Below are 27204 nucleotides of genomic sequence, written 5' to 3'. Positions count from 1 at the left end.
GGTCAATTACATACAACCTTATGTCAGAAACCAACAGCTTCGAATGGCTGTTGTCTTGGTCAAGTTATCTTCCAGCTTCACTAAGCAAAGGGATTCCAAAGAGTCAGTATATTAGATTAAGGAGGAACTGTTTCACTATGACGACTACATGACGAAGTCAAAAGAGATGCAACAACGCTTCTTACAGAAAGGATACCCCAGAAAAATCTTAGGTGAATCCTACAGGCTTGCCCTATCACAAAATTGTGATTCTCTTCTATCTCCAAAAAATCGAGTTGAGTCTGATAGGGAAATTCACTTATTAGGTACTTTCAACAATTATAATAGTGAAGTTCGCAATATCCTGCAAGATTTATGGAATATCCTAAGAGCGGATATAGATTTACAGAATGTGCTACCGGAGAGACCAATGATCACATATAGGAGGGGGAAAAACCTTAAAGATCACCTCGTCCATAGCCATTTTGTGGAAAAAACTGAAGGTACATGGTTGGATAAGAAGATTCATGGTACTCATAAATGTGGTGGGTGCAAAGCCTGTAAATATATCCAAAAAAGCAAGTCGTTCACAAGCGCCTTCACAAAAAAAAACTTTCTGAATTGTGAATTTGCAAATTGCCAAACTCAAGGAGTCATCTATATGACCTCCTGTCAATGCCTGAAAAATTACGTAGGGAAGACGAAAAGGGAGCTGAGTAGAGATGAGCGTTGTTCGACTCGTACTGTTCGCCAATCTCAAATTCGAGCTGTTTTGGGCGGTGTTCGAGCCGTTCGGCGAACACGAACGATTTGAAAAAAATTCTGCTGTTCGAGGTTATGTTCGATAACTGTTCGTACACCAAAATCATAACTGGATTTTTTCTCAGTAATGATGAAAATTAATGTTAATACGCAGTTTGAGTGTACAGCGGGGCGGGGGGAGGGGCAGGGGAAGGATCTCTGCAGGAATAATGAAGATCTCCATTTTTTTTTCTCTTTACCGCATTTACAGTGGGGAGGTGGAATCTGTCAGCATATCAGCAGCGCACACACGGAGCGAAGTGCTTTTTTTCACACAAGCAAGGGCATGTGTCATTGGCAGTGTATGTCACATGTCCTTGCCCTATAAGACCCAACCATTTTCCCCGTCGCCACCATTTTCTCACTGCTGCAGCTGCGTGTTAGACGGCACCGCTGTTGCTGTGTGCGCTATACCTTGTTAATTTCAAGCCAATTTTCGCACAAATCTACAGATAGCTTGGAAGTAGGGAATAGTTGTGATTGCAGTCCTTTTAAGGACTAGGTTACAGCATTTCCTACGACTTTTATCAGGCAGGTCTGTGCTCTTAAATAGATAGGTTGGGAGTAAAGACTAATTGTAATTGCAGTCCTTTTCAGGACTAAGTTACATCAGTTCCAATCAGTTTTTGCCAGGCAGGTCTGTGCCAGTGCTGTGCAAGTTTTTTTCACAGCATTTGGCTAAATCTAGCAAAGCTAATCCTTTTTGGCCTATTGCAGAGGGTGTTAGTCAGTGGAGTAGCCTATCAGTGTTGCAAGCTACACCATCTGTGTATAGAATACCAATTTTTTTACTGCACCTAGTGAAGTAAAACTTTTTGGGCATAGCATCATTCTATTAGTCCATCTATACTGACCTCCATCAGGTTGCAAATTGAATATAATTTTTTCTGCATCTAGCTCTGAAAAAATATTTGGGCTTCTAGCAGTGTGTGGGACTTGGTCTATTAGTCCATCTATACTGACCTCCATCAGGTTGCAAATTGAATATAATTTTTTTCTGCATCTAGCTCTGAAAAAATATTTGGGCTTCTAGCAGTGTGTGGGACTTGGTCTATTAGTCCATCTATACTGACCTCCATCAGGTTGCAAATTAAAAATAATTTTTTTCTGCATCTAGCTCTGAAAAAATATTTGGGCTTCTAGCAGTGTGTGGGACTTGTCTTATTTGTCCATATATACTGACCTACATCAGGTTGCAAATTAAAAATATTTTTTTTCTGCATCTAGCTCTGAAAAATTATTTGGGCTTCTAGCAGTGTGTGGAACTTGTTCTATTAGTCCATCTATACTGACTTCATCAGGTTGCAAATTGAATATAATTTTCTTCTGCATCTAGCTCTGAAAAAATATTTGGGCTTCTAGCAGTGTGTGGGACTTGTTCTATTAGTCCATCTATACTGACCTCCATCATGTTGCAAATTAAAAATAATTTTTTCTTCATTTAGCTCTGAAAAAATATTTGGGCTTCTAGCAGTGTGTGGGACTTGTTCTATTAGTCCATCTATACTGACCTCCATCAGGTTGCAAATTGAATATATTTTTTTTCTGCATCTAGCTCTGAAACAATATTTGGGCTTCTAGCAGTGTGTGGGACTTGGTCTATTAGTCCATCTATACTGACCTCCATCAGGTTGCAAATTGAATATAATTTTTTTCTGCATCTAGCTCTGAAAAAATATTTGGGCTTCTAGCAGTGTGTGGGACTTGGTCTATTAGTCCATCTATACTGACCTCCATCAGGTTGCAAATTAAAAATAATTTTTTCTTTCATCTAGCTCTGAAAAAATATTTGGGCTTCTAGCAGTGTGTGGGACTTGTTCTATTAGTCCATCTATACTGACCTCCATCAGGTTGCAAATTGAATATAATTTTTATCTGCATCTAGCTCTGAAAAAATATTTGGGCTTCTAGCAGTGTCTGGGACTTGGTCTATTAGTTCATCTATACTGACCTCCATCAGGTTGCAAATTAAAAATAATTTTTTTCTGCATCTAGCTCTGAAAAAATATTTGGGCTTCTAGCAGTGTGTTGGACTTGGTCTATTAGTCCATCTATACTGACCTCCATCAGGTTGCAAATTCAATATAACTTTTTTCTGCATCTAGCTCTGAAGAAATATTTGGCCTTCTAGCAGTGTGTGGGACTTGGTCTATTAGTTCATCTATACTGACCTCCATCAGGTTGCAAACTGAATATAATTTTTTTTTGCATTTAGCTCTGAAAAAAATATTTGTGCTACTAGCAGTGTGTGGGACTTGTTCTATTAATCCATCTATACTGACCTCCATCAGGTTGCAAATTGAATATAATTTTTTTCTGCATCTAGCTCTGAAAAAATATTTAGGCTTCTAGCAGTGTGTGGGACTTGGTCTATTAGTCCATCTTTACTGACCTCCATCAGGTTGCAAATTGAATATAATTTTTTTCTGCATCTAACCCAGCCAATAGTTATGGCCTAATACCACAGTTTGGCCACTCAGCTCTGCTCGGTTCCCATCCATTGTTTTTCTGTGCAAACAACTCCAGAGTTGGGAAATAGTTAACCACCGAAATGAGTGGAAAAAGTCCTGCTGCTGGTGGAAAGGGGAATAGGCGTGTTGGGAAGGGGAAAAAAAGGTTGTGTCAGTGGGGTAGGTGTTAAAGCAACAGTAACATCTGCAGAAGAAAGACCATCTTCCAGCCAAACTAAAATGTCTACTTCTTTTAGCGGACAATGTGATAAGATCCCTTTCTTACGGCCACGCCAATCGCTACAAGTTCCAGATGAGGCACAAAAACAGCAGGTGCTTCAGCGTATATCATGTGCTCCTTTAAGTGGGCTCTCCTCCACATCAACTTCAACATCACAAATACTCCAGTCCTCAAAGGTGTCACCCCAATCGCACTTGCTTCCTCACAGCTCCCAAATCTCCAGCTGCCCGTCTGAGTATGAGGTAGAACAGATGGTTGAGTCTGCAGAGCTGTTTACTCATACTATAGCCTGGGAATCAGAGGTCGGCTGTAGCGCTTCTGTGAATCCAGACGAGGAAATGATCTGCACTGATGCCCAGAATCTTTATGAGTCGGATCCAGGACCAGACGCTGAAGGTTATGACAATAATGTAGACCCTCATTCCCAAACTGTAACTCCTGTTGGTGGAGACAATGAGGAAGACGATGATGAGACTCAAATACCTGACTGGAGCGACAACTTTAGTTTTTTGTCAGGGCAGGAACAGGTTGGCTCTGAGGACGACGGGTGTGATAACGCAGAGGGTAATGATGATGAGGTTGGAGATCCCACTTACTGTCAACCCACAGTCAGCCAAGAGATGAGGTCAGCAGAGGAGGTGGAGGAGAATGCTAGTGACGACGAGGTCAGGTTGCGCCTTCCTGGACAGAGACGTAGTACTGGAAGCACGTCAACAACTGCATCCTCAAACACAACTCTGCCTCTCACCACAAGTCGTGGTGGCTCTTCAGGTCGCATGGGTGCTAAGCCTTGCATAGCCTGGGCATTTTTTCAGATCGATAAAGATGACCCAACTCGTGTTATCTGTAACGTTTGTCATCAAAAGCTAAGTAGAGGCCAAAAAATACATAGTTTGAGTACTTCATGCATGAACCGGCACATGGACATGAAGCATAAGTTGCAGTGGGAAGCTCACTGTGCTACAATGCGGCCTAGCCGGCCGGGCCAACCGCCGTCTGCCATATCTTGTGCATCCGCGGCCTCTTCATCCTCTGTGACTGGGGGGACAGCAGTCACACCTGTTTTGGGACCCAGACCTGCAACTTCTTTACCCGCAACAGCCAGCGTGATTGGCAGGTCATCATTTTCTTTGGAGGTGGTAACACCAGCTGGTGTTGAGCGCTGTCCGACATCGATAGCACCACCTTTGGATCAAGGCAACCTAACATGTCTGCCTGCATCTTCCTCACAGACCGGCAGTTTGCCGGGGACACCCTTATCAACCCCGTCTAAGCACAATAGCCAGCCCTCGGTCCCACACATGTGGACAAGTAAAAGACCATTTCCTCCTAGCAATGAGAAAGCTAAGAGGTTGAATTTCACCATCTGCAAGCTCTTGGCTACAGAAATGCTGCCTTTCCGCCTGGTGGACACAGAGGATTTTCGAGACCTTATGTCCGTCGCAGTGCCCCAGTACCAGATGCCCAGTCGGCACTACTTCTCAAAGAAAGGTGTGCCTGCGCTCCACCAGCATGTCGCACACAATATCACCGCTTCTTTGAGAAACTCTGTGTGTGACAGGGTGCATTTCACCACAGACACTTGGACGAGTAGGCATAGACAGGGGCGTTACATGTCGCTGACAGGGCACTGGGTAACTATGGTGACAGCAGGACAAGGGGCTGCTGTCCAAGTCTTGCCGTCCCCACGAGTTGTGCGTCAATCCTCTTTAACTCAAAGTTCCTCCACTGCTTCTGTATCCTCAACCTCCTCTTGGTCCTCCACCTGCACCCAAAGCCTGTCTGGTCATGCCACAAGCTTTCTAACTGTGCAGAAGGGATCCTGCACACCTCCTTACTATGCTGGCAGTAGGGCTCAACGTCATCAGGCAGTTTTTACTTTGAAAGGTCTGGGAAATGTGAGTCACACAGCTGAGGAGTTGTGGTCAGCTCTGGAGAACCAATTTCATGAATGGTTGTCTCCACTGGACCTGCAACCAGGGAAGGCCATGTGCGACAATGCTGCAAACCTGGGTGCGGCCCTTCGCCGGGGCAATGTCACACACGAGCCTTGTATGGCTCACGTGTTGAACCTGGTTGTCCAGCAATTTTTAGCCCACTATCCCGGACTAGATGGCCTTCTACAGAGGGCACGGTCGCTGTGTGCTCACTTCCGCCGTTCGCATCCCGCAGCTCAGCGACTTACATCTCTATAGAAGTCGTTGGGCCTGCCACTTCACCGGCTTAATTTCGATGTGCCTACCCAGTAGAATTCAACTCTGCACATGTTGCAGCGACTGTGGCAGCACCGACAAGCCCTGGTGCAATACGTTCTGACGTATAGCCTGGGCCAACTAGATCCAAAGGTGGGGCAAATCACGCTGGAGGAGTGGTCTCAGATCAGAGACCTATGCACCCTTCTGCACAGTTTTGAAATGGCGACGAAGATGTTTAGTGCTGACGATGCTATTATCAGCATGACTATTCCGGTGATTTACATGCTGGAGCACATGTTAAACAGAATTCGGAGTCAGGTGGTGGCACAAGAGGAGGTGGAGGAAGTAGAGGAGGAGGAGTTGTATGCGGAAGGGCTAACATCTGCAAGGTCCAGATGGTCGGCAGCAGCAAGGCGGCAGGCATGTGAGGGTGGGGGAGATGGTTTTATCAGGGCGCATGGTAGCAGCCAAACTAGTGAGGAAGGTGCAGGAGCCCAGGAAGAAGTGGAGGACAAACTGATGGAAGACTCATCAGATGAGGGAGACCTTGATCACATTTCTGCTGTGCGAGGTTGGGGGAGAGGACAGAGGAAGGAAGCATGATTGTTACCTCGCCACCAACACAACAGGGACTTGGTGCTCCTGGATGCGCAACACACATGAGTGCCTTCTTGCTGCACTACCTGCAACATGACCCTCGAATTGTGAGAATTAGAAATAATCCTGACTACTGGGTTGCCACACTGTTAGATCCCCGGTACAAAAGTAAATTTGCAGAAATTATTCCTGCCATAGAAAGGGATGCACACATGCAGGAGTATCAGCAGAGACTGTTGCAGAATCTTACATGTGCTTTTCCACAAAACACCAGTGGTGCACGTAGTGAATCTCACAGTTCCAACTTGCCAACCGTGGGACCGTCGAGTGTTCAGCACTCAAACCGTAACAGAAACACAGTATCTGCTGGTAACATCAATTTTGCGGAATCATTTCACCACTTTTTTAGCCCATCCTTTGCAAGGCCACAGGAGACAAGAAGTCTGACACATAGTCAACGCCTAGAGACGATGGTACAGGAGTATCTCCAAGTAAACATTGAAGCCATGACTGTGTCACTGGAGCCTTGCTCTTTTTGGGCTTCCAATCAGGATAAATGGCCGGAGCTAGCCACTTAAGCCTTGGAGATCTTGTCATTCCCCGCAGCCAGCGTTCTGTCTGAACGTGTGTTCAGCGCTGCTGGTGGTGTGCTGACAGATAAGCGCACGCGGCTCTCCACTGATAATGTAGACAGACTCACGTTCATAAAGATGAACAAATCATGGATCCGAAACGACTTTTCTACCCCTGTGTCATCCTGGGGAGAGTAAAAGCTTGATGATTGGTTAAAATCACCTCACCCACCGTTTTAAGCTTTCAAATTACTAATCATGTTTATCTGTATCTTGGCTGGAAAATAATTTGGGCTTTGTAGCAGTGTGCAGTACTGATTCTATTAGGCCATCAATACTAAGCTCCACCAGATTTAAAATGACTAATCATGTTTATCTGTATCTTGGCTGGAAAATAATTTGGGCTTTGTAGCAGTGTGCAGCACTGATTTTATTAGGCCATCTATACTAAGCTCCACCAGATTTAAAATTACTAATCATGTTTATCTGTATCTTGGCTGGAAAATAATTTGGGCTTTGTAGCAGTGTGCAGTACTGATTCTATTAGGCCATCTATACTAAGCTCCACCAGATTTAAAATTAATAATAATTTTTAGCTGCATCTAGCCCGGAAAATAATTTTGGGGCTCCGAGATGCACAAGATGTAATGCACACGCCCGGACTGACTGGCGTGTGCTTGCTTATGTAGTGATTCCACTGTGCCATGAACTGGAGAGTGCCTGGAGGGTCGTAACTAAGTATCTGCCCGATCCGACCAAGGTCGCGCGACGGCATACGACGCCAGTGCACCAGGGAGGAACCGAGCAGAGGAACCAGGGTCTACTCCAGGTCAGACTCCGGACACGGCTGTTAACCCACACCGGGGAATACAGGAACAGGCAGACTAGAGCGCAGGCTGGGTAGGATCCAGTACAGACTGGGAGACAAATTCGAAACCGCAGACGCGGTGGACAGGGCAGAGCAAAGCGAAAACCGCAGACGCAGTGGTCAGAGCCGAGCAAAGCGAAAACCGGAGACGCGGTGGACAGAGCTGAGCAAAGCGAAAACCGCAGACGCAGTGGACAAAGCTGAGCAAAGCAAAAACCGCAGACGCGGTGGACAGAGCTGAGCAAAGCGAAAACCGCAGACGCGGTGGACAGAGCTGAGCAAAGCGAAAACCGCAGACGCGGTGGACAGAGCTGAGCAAATCGAAAACCGCAGACGCGGTGGACAGAGCTGAGCAAAGCGAAAACCGCAGACGCGGTGGACAGAGCTGAGCAAAGCGAAAACCGCAGACGCGGTGGACAGAGCTGAGCAAAGCGAAAACCGCAGACGCGGTGGACAGAGCTGAGCAAAGCGAAAACCGCAGACGCGGTGGACAGAGCTGAGCAAAGCGAAAACCGCAGACGCGGTGGACAGAGCTGAGCAAAGCGAAAACCGCAGACGCGGTGGACAGAGCTGAGCAAAGCGAAAACCGCAGACGCGGTGGACAGAGCTGAGCAAAGCGAAAACCGCAGACGCGGTGGACAGAGCTGAGCAAAGCGAAAACCGCAGACGCGGTGGACAGAGCTGAGCAAAGCGAAAACCGCAGACGCGGTGGACAGAGCTGAGCAAAGCGAAAACCGCAGACGCGGTGGCAGAGCTGATCAAAGCGAAAACCGCAGACGCGGTGGACAGAGCTGAGCAAAGCGAAAACTGCGGACGCGGTGGACAGAGCTGACCAAAGCGAAAACCGCAGATGCGGTGGACAGAGCTGAGCAATGCGAAAACCGCAGACGCGGTGGACAGAGCTGACCAAAGCGAAAACCGCAGACGCGGTGGACAGAGCTGAGCAAAGCGAAAACCGCAGACGCGGTGGACAGAGCTGAGCAAAGCGAAAATTGCAGACGCGGTGGACAGAGCTGAACAAAGAGAAAACCGCAGACGCGGTGGACAGAGCTGAGCAAAGCAAAAACCGCAGACGCGGTGGACAGAGCTGAGCAAAGCGAAAATCGCAGACGCGGTGGACAGAGCTGAGCAAAGAGAAAACCGCAGACGCGGTAGAGACAGGGCTCTGTTCACACGGAACAGACTAGAAGGGAAAGGCAGAACCAGATACCCTCAGGGTACTTGCAGAGAAGAAGCGAGTGGACCACAAACTCACAAACGGAAGTACAGTGACAACGAGCAGGAGTTAGGTACGAGTTCAGACTCTGCAGAAAAAGGGAAAGTACGGACATAGAGAAAAACAAAACAGGCTAAGAGAGCATTCAGACAAGAACAGACACAACAGCAAGATACAGGAGCGGGTCTAGGTATGCGGCCCCTAGAAGGCGGAACGAACAGGCAGGAGCGAGTTCACACAGGCCTGGAAATACAGCCTCCAGGATAGGCAGAAGACAACAGCCTAGAAGATAATACAGACAGGACACAGTTAAGACACGGGAACTGATACCGAAGGCAGGAAACAAAAACGGGACCAGGCATATCAGTGACCAAAGGCCAACTGACAGAACACAATGCTCAGGCAGGGATTCATTGGAGCAGCTGGGTTAAATACCAGATGGCAGACAGCAATAGGCTTAGGATGCACAAGGGGTGTGTCTGCAGCAGGTACAAAAAGCAGGAAGTAAATGGGCGCCGCCCTTAAGCAGCAGACACAGAGGCAAACAGACAGCATGGAGGGAAGCCAGGCTAGCAAACTGGACTGGAGATCAAGTGCGCGCTCTTGCACAGTGGGAGATGGACCACTATGCAAGGACGCCGCCAGGTATGTTACACAAGACACATAAGTGCCTTCTTGCTGCACTACCTGCAACATGACCCTCAGATTGTCAGAATTCGAAGTAATCCTGAATACTGGGTTGCCACTCTCTTAGATCCCCCACACTCTTCGATCAAACTTTTCATTTTAATAAAGACCAAAAAAATGGTCTTTTTTGAAATTATAAGCATTAGCAGGTTATTTGAAACTGAAATCAAACAGTTTTCAACTCAAAACTTTATTCTAGGTGATGTTACATTTGCACATAGGACCCCTTGTTCGAAAGGAGCTTCTGAACTCTCTCGTCCATTGAATTTGTCAGGTTTTGGATGGTTTCTGCTTCAATTGTTTTGCATGAGGACAGAATACCCTCCCAGAGCTGTTGCTTAGATGTAAACTGCCTCCCGCCATCATAGACACTCCTTTTGATGATGCTCCAGAGGTTCTGAATGGGGTAGAGGTCAGGGGAGCATGGGGGTCACACCATAAGTTTGTCCCCTTTTATGCCCATATCAGCCAGAGATGCAGATGTGTTATGTGCAGCATGAGACGGTGCATTATCATGCATAAAAATGATCTTGCTGTGGAATACACGGTTCTTCTTCTTGAACCATGGCAGGAAGTGCTGTTTGAGAAACTCCACATACATTATGGAGTTCATCTTTACCCCTTCAGGGATCCTAAAGGGGCCGACAATCTCTCTCTCCATGATTCCAGCCCAAAACATTACTCCACCTCCTCCTTGTTGGCGCTGTAGCCGTGTTTGCGTGGGGTGTCCATCAACCAGCCATCCTCCACTCCATCCATCTGGACCATCGAGCGTTGCACGGCACTCATCCGTGAACAAAACAGTTTTGAAATCAGTCTTCATGTAATGTTTGGCCCACTGGAGCCGTTTCTGCTTGTGTGAAGTTGATAGAGGAGGTCGACAGGATGGCGTACGCACAGCTGCAAACCTCTGAAGGACCCTGCATCTTGTTGTTCGGGGGATGCTGGAGGCACCAGCAGCTTCAAAAACTTGTCTGCTGCTATGACAAGGGTTTTTTGCCGCTGCTCTTTTAACCTGACGTAATTGCCTGTAGGAAAGAGTCCTCAATTTGCCCTTATCAGCACGCACACGTGTGTACTGTGAATCAGCTACATACTTCTTGATTGCCAAGACACTTCATCCTGATCATCGCACAATGTTGATTGTAGTCATGCCTTGACCTAAACACTCCACAATTTGTTGCTTCTCAGCAGCCAACACATCCTTTTTCTTTCCCATTTTGGCAGAAAATGTAGGCTGCTTAATAATGTGGGACAGCCTTATTAAGTAGTCTTGCCTTTCATTGGACACACCTGCCAAACTAATTAGCACAGGTGTCTGCAATTGCTTACAGTGATATAAAGAGCCCTGACACACATCACCATCAATGAGTTTAACTCACAAACAAACAAATTCTTCCCTTATCACTCCTAAACACTTTTTGCATAATAATTTGGAACACAGTGTACATGTGCTTTTCCACAAAACACAAGTGGTTCACGTAGTGAATCTTACAGTTCTAACTTGCCAACCGTGGTCTGTATGGAGTTGTTCAAAAAAGGGCCCAAAATTAAGATAACATAGGTGGGAGAGGTCTCTATGAATAGGAATTCCTAGATATTTGATACCCTGTGAGGGCCAGGCAGCGGGAAAGTTGGACTGGATGGAATCCTGTATGGATTTGGGGAGGGAGACATCGAGGGTGTTAGAACCTTGCTGTTAGGTTTTTTTTCCTTTGCTGGTCACATGACCTTGTTGGCCTATTTAATCCTGCTCCGCCCTTCTGGCTTTGCTGGACTTCATTGTATATCTACTTTCTAGCTAGCCTGTGCTCTGTATCTAACTCTGTTAGTTTGCTTGGTCTACGGACCTCTAGGTTCTATCTATTTTGTTTGTTCGTCTGTCTGCTACTATTTCTGTTAGGAGGTGTCCCATATTCCTCCCAGTCCTTAGTACTTGTAGGGATTCCCTCCCCAAATCTATAGGTCTCCGTACAGACTAGATTAGGACTTTAGCAGGTCTGATCGCAGGATCAGGTTCCCTGTTACATCGTAGGGATTCAGCTGAGTCTTATAGTAGGGACAGATCTCCTCTCTTTCCTTAGCTTTGGTAGCAGAACATAACAGTAAGTCCAGCCTGTAAATTCTCTAAGGAAAGATTTTTTTTTTTGTTCCATCATGGTGTCGGTTCAGGATTTGGCTAAACACCTGCAGGGACTCTCTCTGGAAGTGGCCGAGCTCCGTCAGCACGTGAGTAACTGTCCTGGAGCATATTTCTTGGAGCCTAAGGTATGTTTGCCGGATTTATTTTTTGGTGAACATCGAGAATTTTTTTCATTTAAAAATGCTTGCTTATTGTATTTTCGTTTGAGACCCAAGTCCTCTGGGGATGAATCCCAGCGCGTAGGGTTCATAATGTCACTTTTGCGCAAAGAGCCTCAGGAGTGGGCCTTTTCTTTGCAACCTAGTGATACATGCTTCAGATCAGTGGATAGTTTTTTTTCTGCTTTAGGACTATTATATGATGATCCTGACCGTGTGGCATCAGCTGAGACTGAGTTGAGACGTTTAAAACAAGGATCAGGTAATATGGAAAAATATTGTACACATTTTCGTCGTTGGTCCACTCAAACAGGGTGGAACGATTCTGCTCTGAAAAGTCTATTTCTTGCTGGGCTCAGTGAAAAGGTTAAAGACCTGCTAATTGCTTATCCTACACCTGAGGATTTGCAACAGGCTATGCAATTAGCTATACGGGTGGATAGGAGACTGCGTGCAAGGGTTAATGAGAGCAAATCCTCTGCTATGTCAGTTTCTGGTTATGATAATGTGTGTACTAACAGTGGTGAACCGATGGAGATTGGATCGGTGGCACCTCGCTCTCAAGAAAAACACCGTCGTTTTTCAGAAGGCTTGTGTTTCTATTGCGGGAAATCTGGTCATTTGATTAAAGGCTGTGAGCTTCATATGAAGAAAGAAAAAAAAATGGTCAGTCATGCCCGTATTGCCTGTTTAAATTCCAAGGGTATATTTTTAGCTGCTTCCACGATTGCTCAGGAAAAATTAATGGAATTTCGGGTGTTTGTTGATTGCGGGTCTACACTGAATGTTATTGATGGGGGATTCGTGGAAAAACTCAATTTAAAACCTGAACCTTTATCATCCCCCATTGCTGTGGTTTCGGTGGATGGTTCCCCTTTGAAGAATATTACTCTCAAGGTCAGTGAATTTCCTCTCACTATTAATGGTGTTCACCATGAGAAATTGGATTTGGTAGTGTTGAATAACTTGCCTTCTCCAGTAATATTGGGTTTGCCCTGGTTAAAATTTCACAATCCTGTACTGGATTGGTCTACCAGTGAAATTAAATCCTGGAGCCATAAATGTTATGACAAGTGTTGTAACGGGCGTATTGCAGCTTTGGATAGGGGAGAATTGCCTGTTCCTATTCAGGATTTTTGGAGAGTTTTTTCTGAGAAAGAATCGCAGGTTTTGCCTCCCCATAGAGACTATGATTGTTCTATTGAATTTGTCCCTGGAGCGACTCTTCCTAAAAGTCGTTTATTTAACCTTACTATTCCTGAGAGGAAGGCTTTGGAGGAATACATACAGACAAGTTTGGCCGCCGGTCACATTAGGCCCTCTAAGTCTCCTGTGGCGGTTGGATTTTTTTTTGTAAAAAAAAAGGACGGCGGTTTACGTCCTTGTCTGGATTTTCGTGAGATTAACAAAATTACGGTACGCAATCCTTACCCACTGCCATTGATTCCTGATCTGTTTAACCAGTTATTGGGGGCCAAGTGGTTCTCTAAAATTGACCTTAAGGGGGCATACAATCTGTTGCGCATGAAGGAGGGTGATGAATGGAAGACTGCTTTTAACACTCCTGTGGGTCATTTTGAGAATCTGGTTATGCCTTTTGGTCTTACTAATGCTCCTGCATTTTTTCAGAATCTGATTAATGACATCCTTAGACCTTTGATCGGTAAAAATGTGGTTGTGTATTTGGATGACATTTTGATTTATTCGCCAGATCTGGAGTCTCATTGGCGGAGCGTGCGTGAGGTATTACAGTTATTAATGGACAATTCGCTTTTTGCTAAGCTGGAGAAATGTGAGTTCGCTGTACAGAGAATTAGTTTTTTGGGCTACATTATCTCCAGCAAAGGTTTTGAGATGGATCCGGTTAAGGTTCAGGCTGTGCAGGAATGGCCTAGGCCTATTGGTTTGAAATCAATACAGAGGTTTTTGGGTTTCGCCAATTACTATAGAAAATTCATAAAAAAATTTTCTAGTATTGTCAAACCTCTGACTGATCTCACCAGGAAAGGTGCTGATGCGGTTCAGTGGTCTTCTGAGGCCATTGAAGCTTTTGTGTATCTCAAGGAGAGGTTCACCTCTGCTCCCATCCTTATGCAGCCTGATGTTACTAGGCCGTTTTTGGTTGAGGTTGATGCTTCCTCTGTGGGGGTTGGCGCAGTATTGTCTCAGGATAACGGGGATGGATTACATCCCTGTGCATTTTTTTCAAAAAAATTTTCGGAGACTGAATTGAATTACGATATTGGTAATCGGGAATTATTGGCTATTAAACTCGCATTTGAACACTGGCGCCACTTCTTGGAAGGTGCGGAATTTCCCGTTCAGGTTCTTACGGATCATAAAAATCTGATATATCTTGACGCTGCCAAGCGCCTGAATGCCCGTCAGGCTAGGTGGGCACTGTTTTTCTCGCGGTTTAATTTCTCCGTTACTTACATCCCTGGTACTAAGAATGTTAAGGCGGATGCCTTGTCTCGCAGTTTTTCTCCCATAGTCGGTGCTGAGAAAGAGGAAAACATTTTACAAGAAGGTGTTGTGATAGCTGCTTTAGACTCCGTTTTGGAAGATGAGATTCTTAAAGCTCAGGAGAATGCCCCATCTAACACTCCTCATGGGAGGTTGTTTGTGCCTGGGACCTTTAGGAGAGATTTGTTTGTTGAGTGTCACGAATCTCGGTTGGCAGGTCATCCCGGAATCTCTGAGACCAAGAGACTGGTGGGTCGCAGTTTTTGGTGGCCTGGATGGCAGAACGAAGTCATTAAGTGGGTGCGCCAATGTACTATATGTGCTAGATCTAAGTCCTCACATACTCCTGCTGCGGGGTTGCTTTGTCCTTTGGAGGTCCCCAGTGCTCCTTGGACACATTTGGCTATGGACTTTATAACTGACCTTCCCCCCTCTGAGGGTTTTACTGTCATCTGGGTGGTCGTGGACCGTTTTAGCAAGATGTGTCACTTGGTTCCCTTCGTCAAACTGCCCTGCGCTAAAACTCTCGCTAAGGCCTTTGTCAAGGAAATTGTCAGACTTCATGGCGTTCCTACTGACATTGTTTCTGATAGGGGTCCTCAGTTCGTGGCTCGTTTTTGGCGTGCCTTTTGTGACAGGTTGGGAATTCATTTGTCGTTTTCGTCCGGATATCATCCTGAATCTAATGGCCAGACAGAAAGGAAAAACCAGGATGTTGAGCAGTTCTTGCGTTGTTTTGTGGCAGACAATCAAGAGGGGTGGTCTGAGTTTCTGCCACTTGCCGAATTTGCTCTGAACAATCATACATCTTCTTCTGCTGGTTGTTCGCCTTTTTTTTGTTGTTCTGGGAGACATCCGTCGTTTGGGTCGTTCTCCAAGTTGGGATCTGCCGTGCCTGAGGAGGAGAATTTTTCCGGTGATTTGGAAAGAGTTTGGACGGATGTGCGTGGTAATCTTCAGGAGGCCAACAGAAAATCTAAAGACTACTTTGATAGGAAACGACAGGAGGTTTTGTTCGCTGTTGGTGACATGGTTTGGTTGTCCTCTAGGAATCTGCGGTTGAGGATTCCTTCTAAGAAATTGGGTCCCAAGTTTGTAGGGCCCTTTAAGGTGCTTCAGGTTGTCAACCAATCTGCTGTTAGGTTGGAGGTTTCTACCTCCTGGAGAATTAATCCGGTCTTTCATGTCTCTCTGTTAAAAAAAGCTGTTGTGTCGGATGGTGACGCCTCTGCCTCTGTTCCTCCGGTGGTGGAGGACGGGGAATATGAAATTTCTCGCATCCTTGACTCTAGACGGTATAGAGGTAGTTTGCAGTATCTTGTGGCCTGGAAAGGTTTCGGACCCGAGGATAACTCTTGGGTGAGGTCAGATGATGTTTCCGCGTCCAGACTTATCAGAGCGTTTCACAGGAGATTTCCTGATAAGCCTGGTCCTAGGGGATCCGGAGGATCCTCTTAGAAGGGGGGGTACTGTTAGAACCTTGCTGTTAGGTTTTTTTTCCTTTGCTGGTCACATGACCTTGTTGGCCTATTTAATTCTGCTCCGCCCTTCTGGCTTTGCTGGACTTCATTGTATATCTACTTTCTAGCTAGCCTGTGCTCTGTATCTAACTCTGTTAGTTTGCTTGGTCTACGGACCTCTAGGTTCTATCTATTTTGTTTGTTCGTCTGTCTGCTACTATTTCTGTTAGGAGGTGTCCCATATTCCTCCCAGGCCTTAGTACTTGTAGGGATTCCCTCCCCAAATCTATAGGTCTCCGTACAGACTAGATTAGGACTTTAGCAGGTCTGATCGCAGGATCAGGTTCCCTGTTACATCGTAGGGATTCAGCTGAGTCTTATAGTAGGGACAGATCTCCTCTCTTTCCTTAGCTTTGGTAGCAGAACATAACAGAGGGCCTCAGACTTCACTGCATTGATTTTAAAATTTGACCATGTAACAAAGTGATCTATTTCAGCCATAACAGCAGGGATGGATATATGTGATTGAGTGATATATACTAGGACATCATCAGCAAATAGAGAGCACTTGTACTCGGTGCCTCCCACCTCAATCCACCTAATATTGGGGTTATGGCGAATTGATGAGAGCAGGTGCTCCGTCACTAGGATGTATAAGAGAGGGGACAGAGGACATCCCTGCCTTGTCCCATTGGTGATTATGAAAGGTGATGAAAATGTTCTGACGCGCCCCCTGGGCCTTGGGACACCCGGAGCCGGACCCTTTTTGGTGGATGCTGGTGGTTGTAGTCTCCGTGGTGGTGACCCGGTTCCATGGCTCAGGGCGGTCAAACCAGTGGCGGAACTATTTATGTGGTTTTGATGTTTAAATGTCCGACTACGCCACCCGTGGATTGCGGTCAGAGTGAACCGCCGCTGCAGGGCAGACTGCTGAGGCTGGTGTTGTGGGTGCAGCAGAGCGTAGCATAACTCCCCACGGGAGGAGTATAGCCTCAGGGCAGTGTATGCGGAGGATGGGGGTGATGGTGCAGGGAAGCAGCAGTAACGACACGGAGTCAGTGATGCAGTCCAGGGCCTTTACTCACAGTTCTTATTATCCAGACCACTTCTGCAGGTAACGGCTGCCCACGTCGTACTGTGCTCACCAGGTGAGGGGCTCAGACAACTCCCAGATAACTTTGGAGTGCTTCACAGGACCCCCTTTGTGTGTCCTTTGTCTGGCCTTTCTTACCAACCCTTCTGTCTGGCTGCCTCGGGCCTCATCTTGGTAAACTTGGCGCCAGTTTCCCTGACACTATGTGGTGCCTTCCTAGCGGGTGTAGCGAGGGGCTGCGCCACATAAAATGTCTCTGCCTCTGGTTTCTAGCTGAGGATCGTTTCCCGCCTCCACTAGTTTCTGGGACCGGTCTCCCCCTTTGGCCTGACCCCTCCACGCAGGTGGATTCGGGCGTGCGGTGGCGACTCGCCCGTCCGCACCCCTGGGATCCCTTCGTTCCTTGTTCCTGGAGCCTTCTCCGCTCCTCTTCCTTCCTTCTCCCCCTTCCAGGCCTGGGCCTCTGTTACTAGGCCCGCCTCCGGAGCAGAGCTCATGCAGAGCCCCTGCTCCCTGTCACTTCTGCTCAGACTTCTCTGCACTGAACTAAGATTGTGCCCACCTTTTATACCTTCTCAATGCACCCAGGAACTGCTTCCTCCCTGCTCCTGCACTACAGGGTTCCCCTTCCTCAGTGTTCCCTACCCCCACTCCAGCCAGGGAAAGGGACTGTCGTGCCCGTCTGAGGGGCATAATGGGCGCCCTGCCCCATGGCAATGTGGTGTAATGCATGCAGGTGTCGGGTCCTGATCCACACTCCATCCTTACCTGAGAGTGGGATATCACACCTCTGGGTGAGGTGCAATACCTCTGTAGCAACCAAGCCCTCAGGGTGCTACAGTTCCATTTATCTTCAGCCTAGGCGACGTATTGCGATACAGGGCCGTGATTTTGGCTATAAAAGGGTCCCCTAGACCCCTACCCCAAGCTTTTTAAGACAATAATATATGGCGTGCCAGGAGACTCTATGGAATGCTTTCTCAGCATCCAACGAGAGTATCTAATTACAAATTTTTAACTGCATCTAGTCCAGGAAATACTTTGTGCCTAGTAGCAGTGTCTGCTAGTCAGCGGATTATCCCAGCTGTTAAGCAAGCTATACCACCTGTAGTTTGGACACTTAATTTTTTCAAAGGAAATGCTTCGGGACCACGGGAAACTCAGTGAAGAGCATCAGGAGGCACCCCAAGGCATAGGGGCTGGGACTGGCGGTAGGATGCCTTGCGGTGGACAGCCCAGCTCGATCCTTATAAAAGCTTTTTAACTGCAGCAGCTTTAGTGGACGCTACTGGAGCTGGAATTACGCGGCTGCTGGCATGAGACTTGCCCTCCAATAGATCCTTGTAAAAGGATTTAAAGTGTATTCATTCAAATTAGAAAGACAATTTAAATTAAAAAGCTTAGAGCTGCCTCCACCACAGGGAGGCTCGCTCGACCCACCAGCGGACAGGCACCAGTATTGGGAGAGGGAGGCTGGCCGTCAGGGTCCACCGCAGCTCTGGCACAAACCCGGCGACACGGAGGTGGCACGGGCAGGAACGGACTGGCCGTGTCGGCTTCTCACTTTTTGGATTTTAGAAGGGCATGACATGCCTATATCTGTGTCTCCCCCTCCTTTTACTCCTCCACCTCTTTTCTTTTCGCATGACTATATGTACTTGTCACTTTTCCATGTGTCAGTTATGTTTTCTGAGCAGTTTGTCAGCTTTTGGACACCTTTGAAGTTGTTTTCTATGTGTTTCTATGTGTTTTTGTTTGCCTGCCGTTGTTTTTAATGGTGTTCGAAGGTGTTCGACGAACAATTCGACGAACAATTCGGCGAACACATGGGTGTTCGACGAACCGAACCGAACTCGAACACTACGGGGGTGGCTCAACACTAGTAAACAGCGTAACGAGAAAAAAATTCTAAACGCCTGAATTACTTTTTTTGGTCGCCACAAAATTGCAATAAAATGCAATAACCGGTGATCAAAACATCGTATCTACCCCAAAATGGTATCATTAAAAACGTCAGCCCATCACGCAAAAAATTAGCCCTCACCCAGCCCCAGATCACGAAAAATGGAGACGCTACATGTCTCAGAAAATGGCACTATTTTTTTTTTTTTTTTTTTTTACCAAATTTTGGAATTTTTTTTCACCACTTAAATATAAAAGAACCTATACATGTTTGGTGTCTATAAACTCGAAATGACCTGTAGAATAAGAATCGCCAGTCAATTTTAGCATTCAGTGAACGTGGTAAAAAAAATAAATAAAAAACAACTGTGGTATTGCACTTTTTTTGCAATTTTACCGCACTTGGAATTTTTTTCCCGTTTTCCCGTACATGATATGGTAAAACTAGTAATGGCATTGAAAAGTAATACTCGTCCTGCAAAAAATAAGCCCTCATATGGCCATATTGACCAAACAATAAAAACGCTATGGCTCTTGGAACAAGGGGAGCAAAAAACGAAAAAGCAAAAACGACAAAACCCAAGGTTGCGAAAGGGTTAAGGATCTCCTTATTATTACACAGGTGATTGAAGTTTTATCAAGGCATCAGGAATTCTCTCACCTGTGCAATACTAAGGAGATCCTGAAAACATGACCTGTTGGTGGCCATGAGGATGGAGTTTGGGAAACACTGGTCTAGAGGAAGAGTGAAGAGGTACACAATCCAAGCTGCTTTAAGTCTAGTGTGAAGTTTTCACAATCAGTGATGGTTTGGGGAGCCATGCCATCTGCTGGTGTAGGTCCACTGTGTTTTATCAAGACCAAACTCGGTGCAGCCATCTACCAGGAAATTTTAGAGTATATAATGCTTCCCTCTGCCGACAACAGATGGAAATTTCATTCTCCAGCAGGACTTGGCACCTGTCCACACTGCCAAAAGTACCAATACCTGGTTTAAAAACAACAGTATCACTGTGCTTGATTGGCCAGGAGACTCGCCTGACCTTAACCCCATAGAGAATCTATGGGGAATTGTCAAGAGGAAGATGAGAGACACCAGACCCAACAATGCAGATGAGCTGAAGGCTGCTATCAAAGCTATCTGGGCTTCCATAACACCTAAGCAGTGCCACAGGCTGATCGCCTCCATGCCACGCTACATTGATGCAGTAATTGATGCAAAAGAAGCCCTGACCAAGTATTGAGTGCATTTACTGAACATACATTTCGGTAGGCCAACATTTTGGATTTTATAAACATTTTTAAGCTGTTGTTATAAACTATTCTAATTTACTGAGATAATGTCTTTTGTGTTTTCATTGGCTGTAAGCCAAAATCATCAACATTAACAGAAAGAAACACTTGAAATAGATCAATCTGTTTGTAATACTCTATATAATATATAAGTTTCACTTTTTGTATTGAACTGAAATAAATTAACTTTTTGATGATATTCTAATTTAGTGAGAAACCCCTGTATGTAATACCCAATCCTATAACCAGAGGGATGTATTTTGACACATGGTTCTATATCCAGGATCTATCCAATAGTATTTTTGAGCCTACCATTCCATACCAGATAAGGATTAGATGAGAACAACATTATATACAATATATATCTAATACCTCATCCCACAGCCACAGACATGTTTTCCCCCCGGGATCTATCCCAATAATATTCGTGAGCCTACTATTCTAAACCTAGATGGTGGTGAATGCAGTGAGTAATGGCAATAATGGAAAGGCTAACTTTAACCATGGCTGTGTATTAGAACAGCCAGATACGCTAGACAGAGCAAGTATCCTGATTGGAGGATCGAGATAGGATTTGGCGAAACTAAGGACAATCACCACTGTGAATGCAATAGCCATCCACATCAGAGAGGGGAGTGGTCCTGATTGAAGGATCACAACAAGATGCCACGTGCTACTCAATACTAAAGGAGCAGTGAGGCTGTCTGCATCACCGCAGTCAGGGAGTCAGATTGGTGAAAACAGACGAGTCCCTGCCTGAATAGCGAATGGTGAGGGCAAGGGGCTGGCATTACAGGCGCGCATCTGCCGACTGATTGGACAGATTCCCAAATGAGGAAGTAAGTGGGTGGGACTCTTTAGCCTTAAAAGATATGCCAGTTTGGCCACCGAACGCAGCCAGCAACCTTGCCAATGCATTCTATAAAAACACAGTATGACATTGAGCTGAGCTGAGAAATTATACATACACTGCTAGCCCCTTATGATCATGGCAGTGACTAAAGATGTTGTCAGCAGTAGGGCTTATCTCCTGTACATTGATAGCTAGAGGTGATCAGCAACAGTCTGTTCAAACTGACAGTGCTGTTGAGGCATAGGAAAAAGGGGGAAAAATTCTATATAGGGCTTATCTTCTGTATATTGTTAACCGGAGGTAACCATCAACAGTCTGAACAAACTGAAAGTATTGTTGACATATAGGAAATAAGGTGAAAATTCCTGTATACTGTGAGCTAAGGACATATACAAATAACGTATACTAGAAATTATAGTTTACTCACAGAAGCTATCACCAATGAGCATAGACTGTTAGAATCGCATTTTTTTTGTCCTACTCATTTAATTGAGGGCTGTTACAATTTATTTGCAAGCTCAACAGCGAAGCTCTTTGGATATTGTAGGATGCTGGTGGCTGAAATCTCCAACAAATTAGAAGATGATATACAGGATTAGCTCAATGGCAGCCATTAGAGCTATGCTCTGAAATTATTACTAGCTAATTAAAGAGCAAGTTACAAGTATGTAATCGATTTATGGGATCAACGACATATTCGATAAAATCACAATAATATAACAGAGTGATTGTAGTTGGGCTTACAAACAGAATATTAGCGTAATTCCAAACAATAATCTATACAGTAACCACTAATGAATTTAAAAAGAACCCTGTGCTAAAATTGGGATATCACGTTAGCTGCTAATGAGCTAGGAGAACATTGAAAACATTGAAAATGTATTATTATTCTTTTAACTTAGGCTATCACTAAATTTTTTCTTGATTTGTTTTTAATATTGATGAATAAAAGTTACATTTTAAATATTACTCTAATTGGATAAGTCTGTGATGATATAGGGGGGTTTTGTACCTTCATAGTCCGTGTGACTGTGAATTGATTTATGTATGATATCCTGCAGTAACAGCACCTTAGTAAAAGCCTTTTTATTCTGTAGACAGTGCAAACAAGGAGAATTTCCATGCATCCTAATTTTGTTACTAAATAAAATTCTGAAATCAAGACTTGTGTGACAGGAAATGCACTTCCTGTATTGTAAGACAAGAAAGCCAAACACATTTTAAGGCAAATGAATAATTCTATACTCCATAAGATTAAACACAACTGCCTCACAAAGTGTATGTTTTGTAAAAAAAAAAATTCATACTTACTTGAAATATTAGACCCATAAATTACACCCAAAATCGCTGATGGTTACCACCGGTTATCATCCATTTTACCCTAGCCAGATAGGTTGAAAGCACTTGGATATTAATAAGGCTGATTTGCTGAATCTGGATGGAAATGAATTACAAAAACAAAATTTGCATTTTGGCGAATGAAGATTTTTGCAATATTCTAGTAGTATTCAATTCCATTCAAATGAGTTCTGTCATCTCTGCTATAAATATGTGCAGCTGATGTCTGAGTCTACTGCATTTTTCTGTACTATTAATCTGTCAATCTTCATAAAATAGTCACTATATTTTAAAAAAAGTAATCTCATTTGGTAATGTACTAAGCAGGCAATAATTAAAATGTTTTGCAGTCTTAGGCTATGTGCACACGATGCGTATTTCATGCGTATTTTGTGCGGAAAATTCCGCAGCGTAAACGCATGAATTACGCATGTTAGCTTTCTGCCATGGTCCCCTATGGCATTCCGCAATTGTAATGCCCACGATGCGGAATTTTCCGCAGCGTTTTGTTGTGCGGAAAATTCCGCAGCATGTCAATTCTTTGTGCGTTTACGCATGCGGAATTACCATCTACAATGCAGTAGAAAACGCAAGGCAATTCCGCATGTGCAAAACGCGAGAATTACGCGCGAAAAACGCTTGCCAAATTCCGCATGCATTTTCCATGAAAAAGGACATGCGGAAATGAGGCGGAAATTTCCGCTTCAAATACGCATCGTGTGCACTTAGCCTAAGACTGCATTCACAAGTTATGGCTGCCTTGCATTTTTTTCCCACAATTGCAGTTAAAAAAAATGTTTTGCTGCAATTTTGCAAACTTGGAGAAAAAGCATTGTAGTTCTACTGGAAAAGAAAAAACACATGGCAACTGCAATGTGTGAACACTGCCTTGCAACTCAAAATGCTAGCCAATAGGTAACTCTCTTTTGTCTAATTTGCGATCAAAAAACATTGAGATTAATTAACTTCAACATAAAGGAAGAAAACTGGCATCTCTAGTAAAAGGCTTTTTTACTGTCACAAACTTCCATAAAAAGGATAATTAAGACAGGACAGTATACAGATGTTGCCGCTTTTTGACTTAAACAGTCTTAATCATAACATACTCCCTGTATGTTATCTCAACTTTTATAAAAACATTACTCCTCCATAATGACATCATACAATTAATTAATTATAAGCAACATGTCTATAAAGGAACCAGATAATTAAACAATAGAAATACATAGAAAACTTTTACAAAATGAACTGTCTTTTGACATTGCAGTAAATTTCAATAAATATACATAAGATCATTGCGAAAAATCAACCCTAAAGTTGACCTAGCATTTAGTTTCATGACTCACAATTCCTCATTCTTTATTACATTTTTTCTGCAATCCCCTCCTCCTTGGATCTATTGACTTTGCAAATGCAAAAAAATGTAAATGTCTCTAAACTGTCTCCATGCGATTCACAAAAATGTTTTGCCGCCCTAGAAGTGCTAATCACTTTTTTCTTTTTAATGTTCGCAATATATTCCGTAATTCTAATATGTCTGTAAATTGTGTAGTGGTTATTATCTTAACCGGTTCCCGACCGCCCACTGTAGATAAACGTCGGCGCTTGCTGGGCTCTGTGCAACGCCGACGTTTAAAAACGGTGGGTGGTCTCGCAGCGTTCAGGACCCCCAGGGTCCTGCAAGCGCTGCGATTCCGGTGCAGAGCGTTAGCTCTGACAGGGAACATCATCGGGACCTGATTAGATCAGGTCCCAGTGATGTTAACCCTTTGCTGTCTTCTATATTCTGTGATCTATAGTGATCGCGACATATAGGAGACAGCAGGAGGAGAGGGGGTCGTCTTACTTACCTCTCCGAAGACCTCCGACTCCTTCCAGGACCTGGGGTTGCTATGGCAGCTGGAGGTCACATGACCGCCTCCAGCTCTGCCATATATGGTGTCCTGTCTGGCTCAGCTGCAGTTAAGCCAGACAGGAGACTCTGACTGAAACAGTCAGGGAAGATCTCATGTAATGTAATGTAATATATGTCTATTACATTACATGAGATCAGTGATCAGAAAAATAAAAATTAATGTCCCATACAGGGACTAAGAAAAAATGTAAAAAAAAGTAAAAAAAAAGTTTTTAAACTATTAAAAAATAATCACAAAATAACTAAAATTAAATAAATAAAATATTAAACCAATAAATCCGTATATTTTTACAAAATCAAAAAAAGTACACATATTTGGAATAACCGCGTCCGAAACAACCCGAGCTATAAAACTGTCACACTAACTAACTCCTTCTGTGCACACCGTAATAAAAATAAATAAAAAACGGAGCAAAAAAATATGCTTTTTCATCATATCGCCAAACAAAAAGTGGAAAAAAATGCGATCAAAAAACAAAATAGAAATAAAAAGGGTACCGCTGAAAACGTCACCATGTTCCGCAAAAAAAAAGCCGCCATACAGCTCCATCAGCCGAAAAATTAAAAAGTTATAGCGCTCAGAATAAAGCAATGCAAAAAAAATTATTTTTTCTATAAAGTTGTTTTATTGTGTAAAAGCGCCAAAACATCAAAAAAACTACAGTAAGTGTAGTATCGCTGTAAACGCACTGACCCGAAGAATAACGCTGCCTGATCACTTTTACCACACGCAGAACGACATAAAAAAAACCCTCAAAAAACAATTCCTGAATTGTATGTTTTTGTTAATTTTACCTCCCAAAAAACAGAATAGAAAGCGATCAAAAAATGTCACATACCCAAAAATGGTACCAATAAAAATGTCAACTCGTCCCGCAAAAAACAAGCCATCACATGACTCTGTCGGCCGAAATATGGAAAAATTATAGCTCTCAAAATATGGTGATGCAAAAACTAGATTTTGCAAAAAAAAGCGTCTTTTAGTGTATGACAGCTGTCAGTCATAAAAACCCGATATAAATCTGGTATCTCTGTAATCGCACCGACCCGAAGAATAAGGTTGTCTAATCACTTATACCACACGAGGAACGGCGTAAAAAAATAAATAAAGCCAATTCTTCACCTGCTGCTGATTTGTTTATTATGTCTCCCAAAGATCGCAGTAAGGCTCTGCTCACATTTATCCTGCGCTCTGCGCTGAGCACTTACGCCGGAGTTTCCGTGTAAATCTCTGAAATACGTGATTCAGATGGAACCCATGACGGAAGATTCCCTGTAATGAGGCAGATATAGGCCACTGTGGACGCCTTCTAGCCTGGGATCCCACGGTGTCATTTGTTTTAGGCATGCATAAAAGTGCGGTTGGCCACAGTTTTGTGCACTTCTAAAAAAAAGGACACCGCTAAACAGAGGCCAGACGGAGTCCAGAGTAACTCTGCTGCCTCATTACAGTGAATGGATCCTGCAGGGGTTTCATCTGAATTACATCACTTGGAAATTTAGATGGAAACCCCGATGTGAGTGCTCAGCCTAGAGCGCCGGATAAATGTTACGTAAAATGTTCCCAATAAAAGCTTCAACTCAGTCCTAAAAAAAAGCTAGTCCCCACTCAGGTCCGTCATCTCTTAAAAATATAAGGGACTTCCAAGTTACTGGTAGCAGAAAAGCTCTGGAAAAGCGAAATGGCCATTGCCCCCCAAAAGAAATTCAGAACATGTTGTGCTCCCAAATCCAAATGCCTATTCTACAATAATTTGTTCTCCAATTGTCAAATAGCGCTCCGTCCCCCCCAGATCTCGCTGTATGGCTAAGCGGTATGATACAGCCACATATGGGGTATTAACACTTTTAGAAGAAATTGTGTGACTCATTTCGGCACCATTTTTACCCATTGCCCTGTGTGAAAATGTAAAATCTGAGGGTAAAACATTTTTTTGTGGTAAAAATATAATTATGCTTTTTTCACTGCCCAATGGTATAAATTTAAAAATTAAAAATACTCACTACTTCCCTATATGAATTCCTTGAGAGGTGTAGTTTACAAAATGGGGTCACTTGTGGGGGTTTCTGCTGTTTTGGCATGTCAGCGACTCTTCAAATGTGACATGGTGTCTGCTGCCTATCCCAGCCAACATAGCGCTCCATTCTCTTCCGAACCCTGGCGTACACCAAAGCAGTGGTTTTCCCCCACATATGGGGTATTGGCTGGGGGTGCAAGATGCTCACCACACATCTAGATAAGTTCCCTAAGGGGTCTAGTTTCCAAAATGGTGGCACTTGTGGGGGGTTTCCACTGTTTAGGCACATTAGGGGCTCCTCAAACGTGACATGGCGTCTGCTAATTATTCAAACAAATTTTACATTCAAAAAGTCAAATGGCGCTCCTTCCCTTTCAAACCCTGCCATGTGCCCAAACAGTAATTTGCCTCCACATATGGGGTATCGGCATGTTCAGGAGAAATTGCACAACAATCTTCATGGTGCAATTTATCCTGTTACCCTTATGATAATACAAAATTAGGTAATGAAAAACATTTTTTGTGGGAAAAATGTGAAAATTTTATTTTTACGGCTCAATATTATAAACTTCTGTGAAGCAGCTGGGGGTGCAAGGTGCTCACCCCACATCTCGATAAGTTCCCTAAGGGGTCTAGTTTCCAAAATGGTGGCACTTGTGGGGGGTTTCCACTGTTTAGGCACATTAGGGCTCCCCAAATGCGACATGGCGTCTGCTAAATATTCAAACAAATTTTACATTCAATAAGTCAAATGGCGCTCCTTCCTTTTCAAACCCTGCCATGCGCCCAAACAGTAATTTGCCTCCACATATGGGGTATCAGCATGTTCAGGAGAAATTGCACAACAAATTTCATTGTGCAATTTATCCTATTACCCTTATGATAATTTAAAATTAAGGGATGAAAAACGGTTTTGTGGGAAAAATGTGAAAATTTTATTTTTACAGCTCAATATTATA

This window comes from Phyllobates terribilis, unplaced genomic scaffold (genome assembly GCF_046119375.1).
Source record: "Phyllobates terribilis strain yellow unplaced genomic scaffold, ASM4611937v1 Scaffold_4__5_contigs__length_816908805, whole genome shotgun sequence".
Lineage (NCBI taxonomy): Eukaryota > Metazoa > Chordata > Amphibia > Anura > Dendrobatidae > Phyllobates > Phyllobates terribilis.
The sequence above is the reverse complement of the archived record's forward strand: the minus strand, read 5'-3'. Positions refer to the sequence as shown.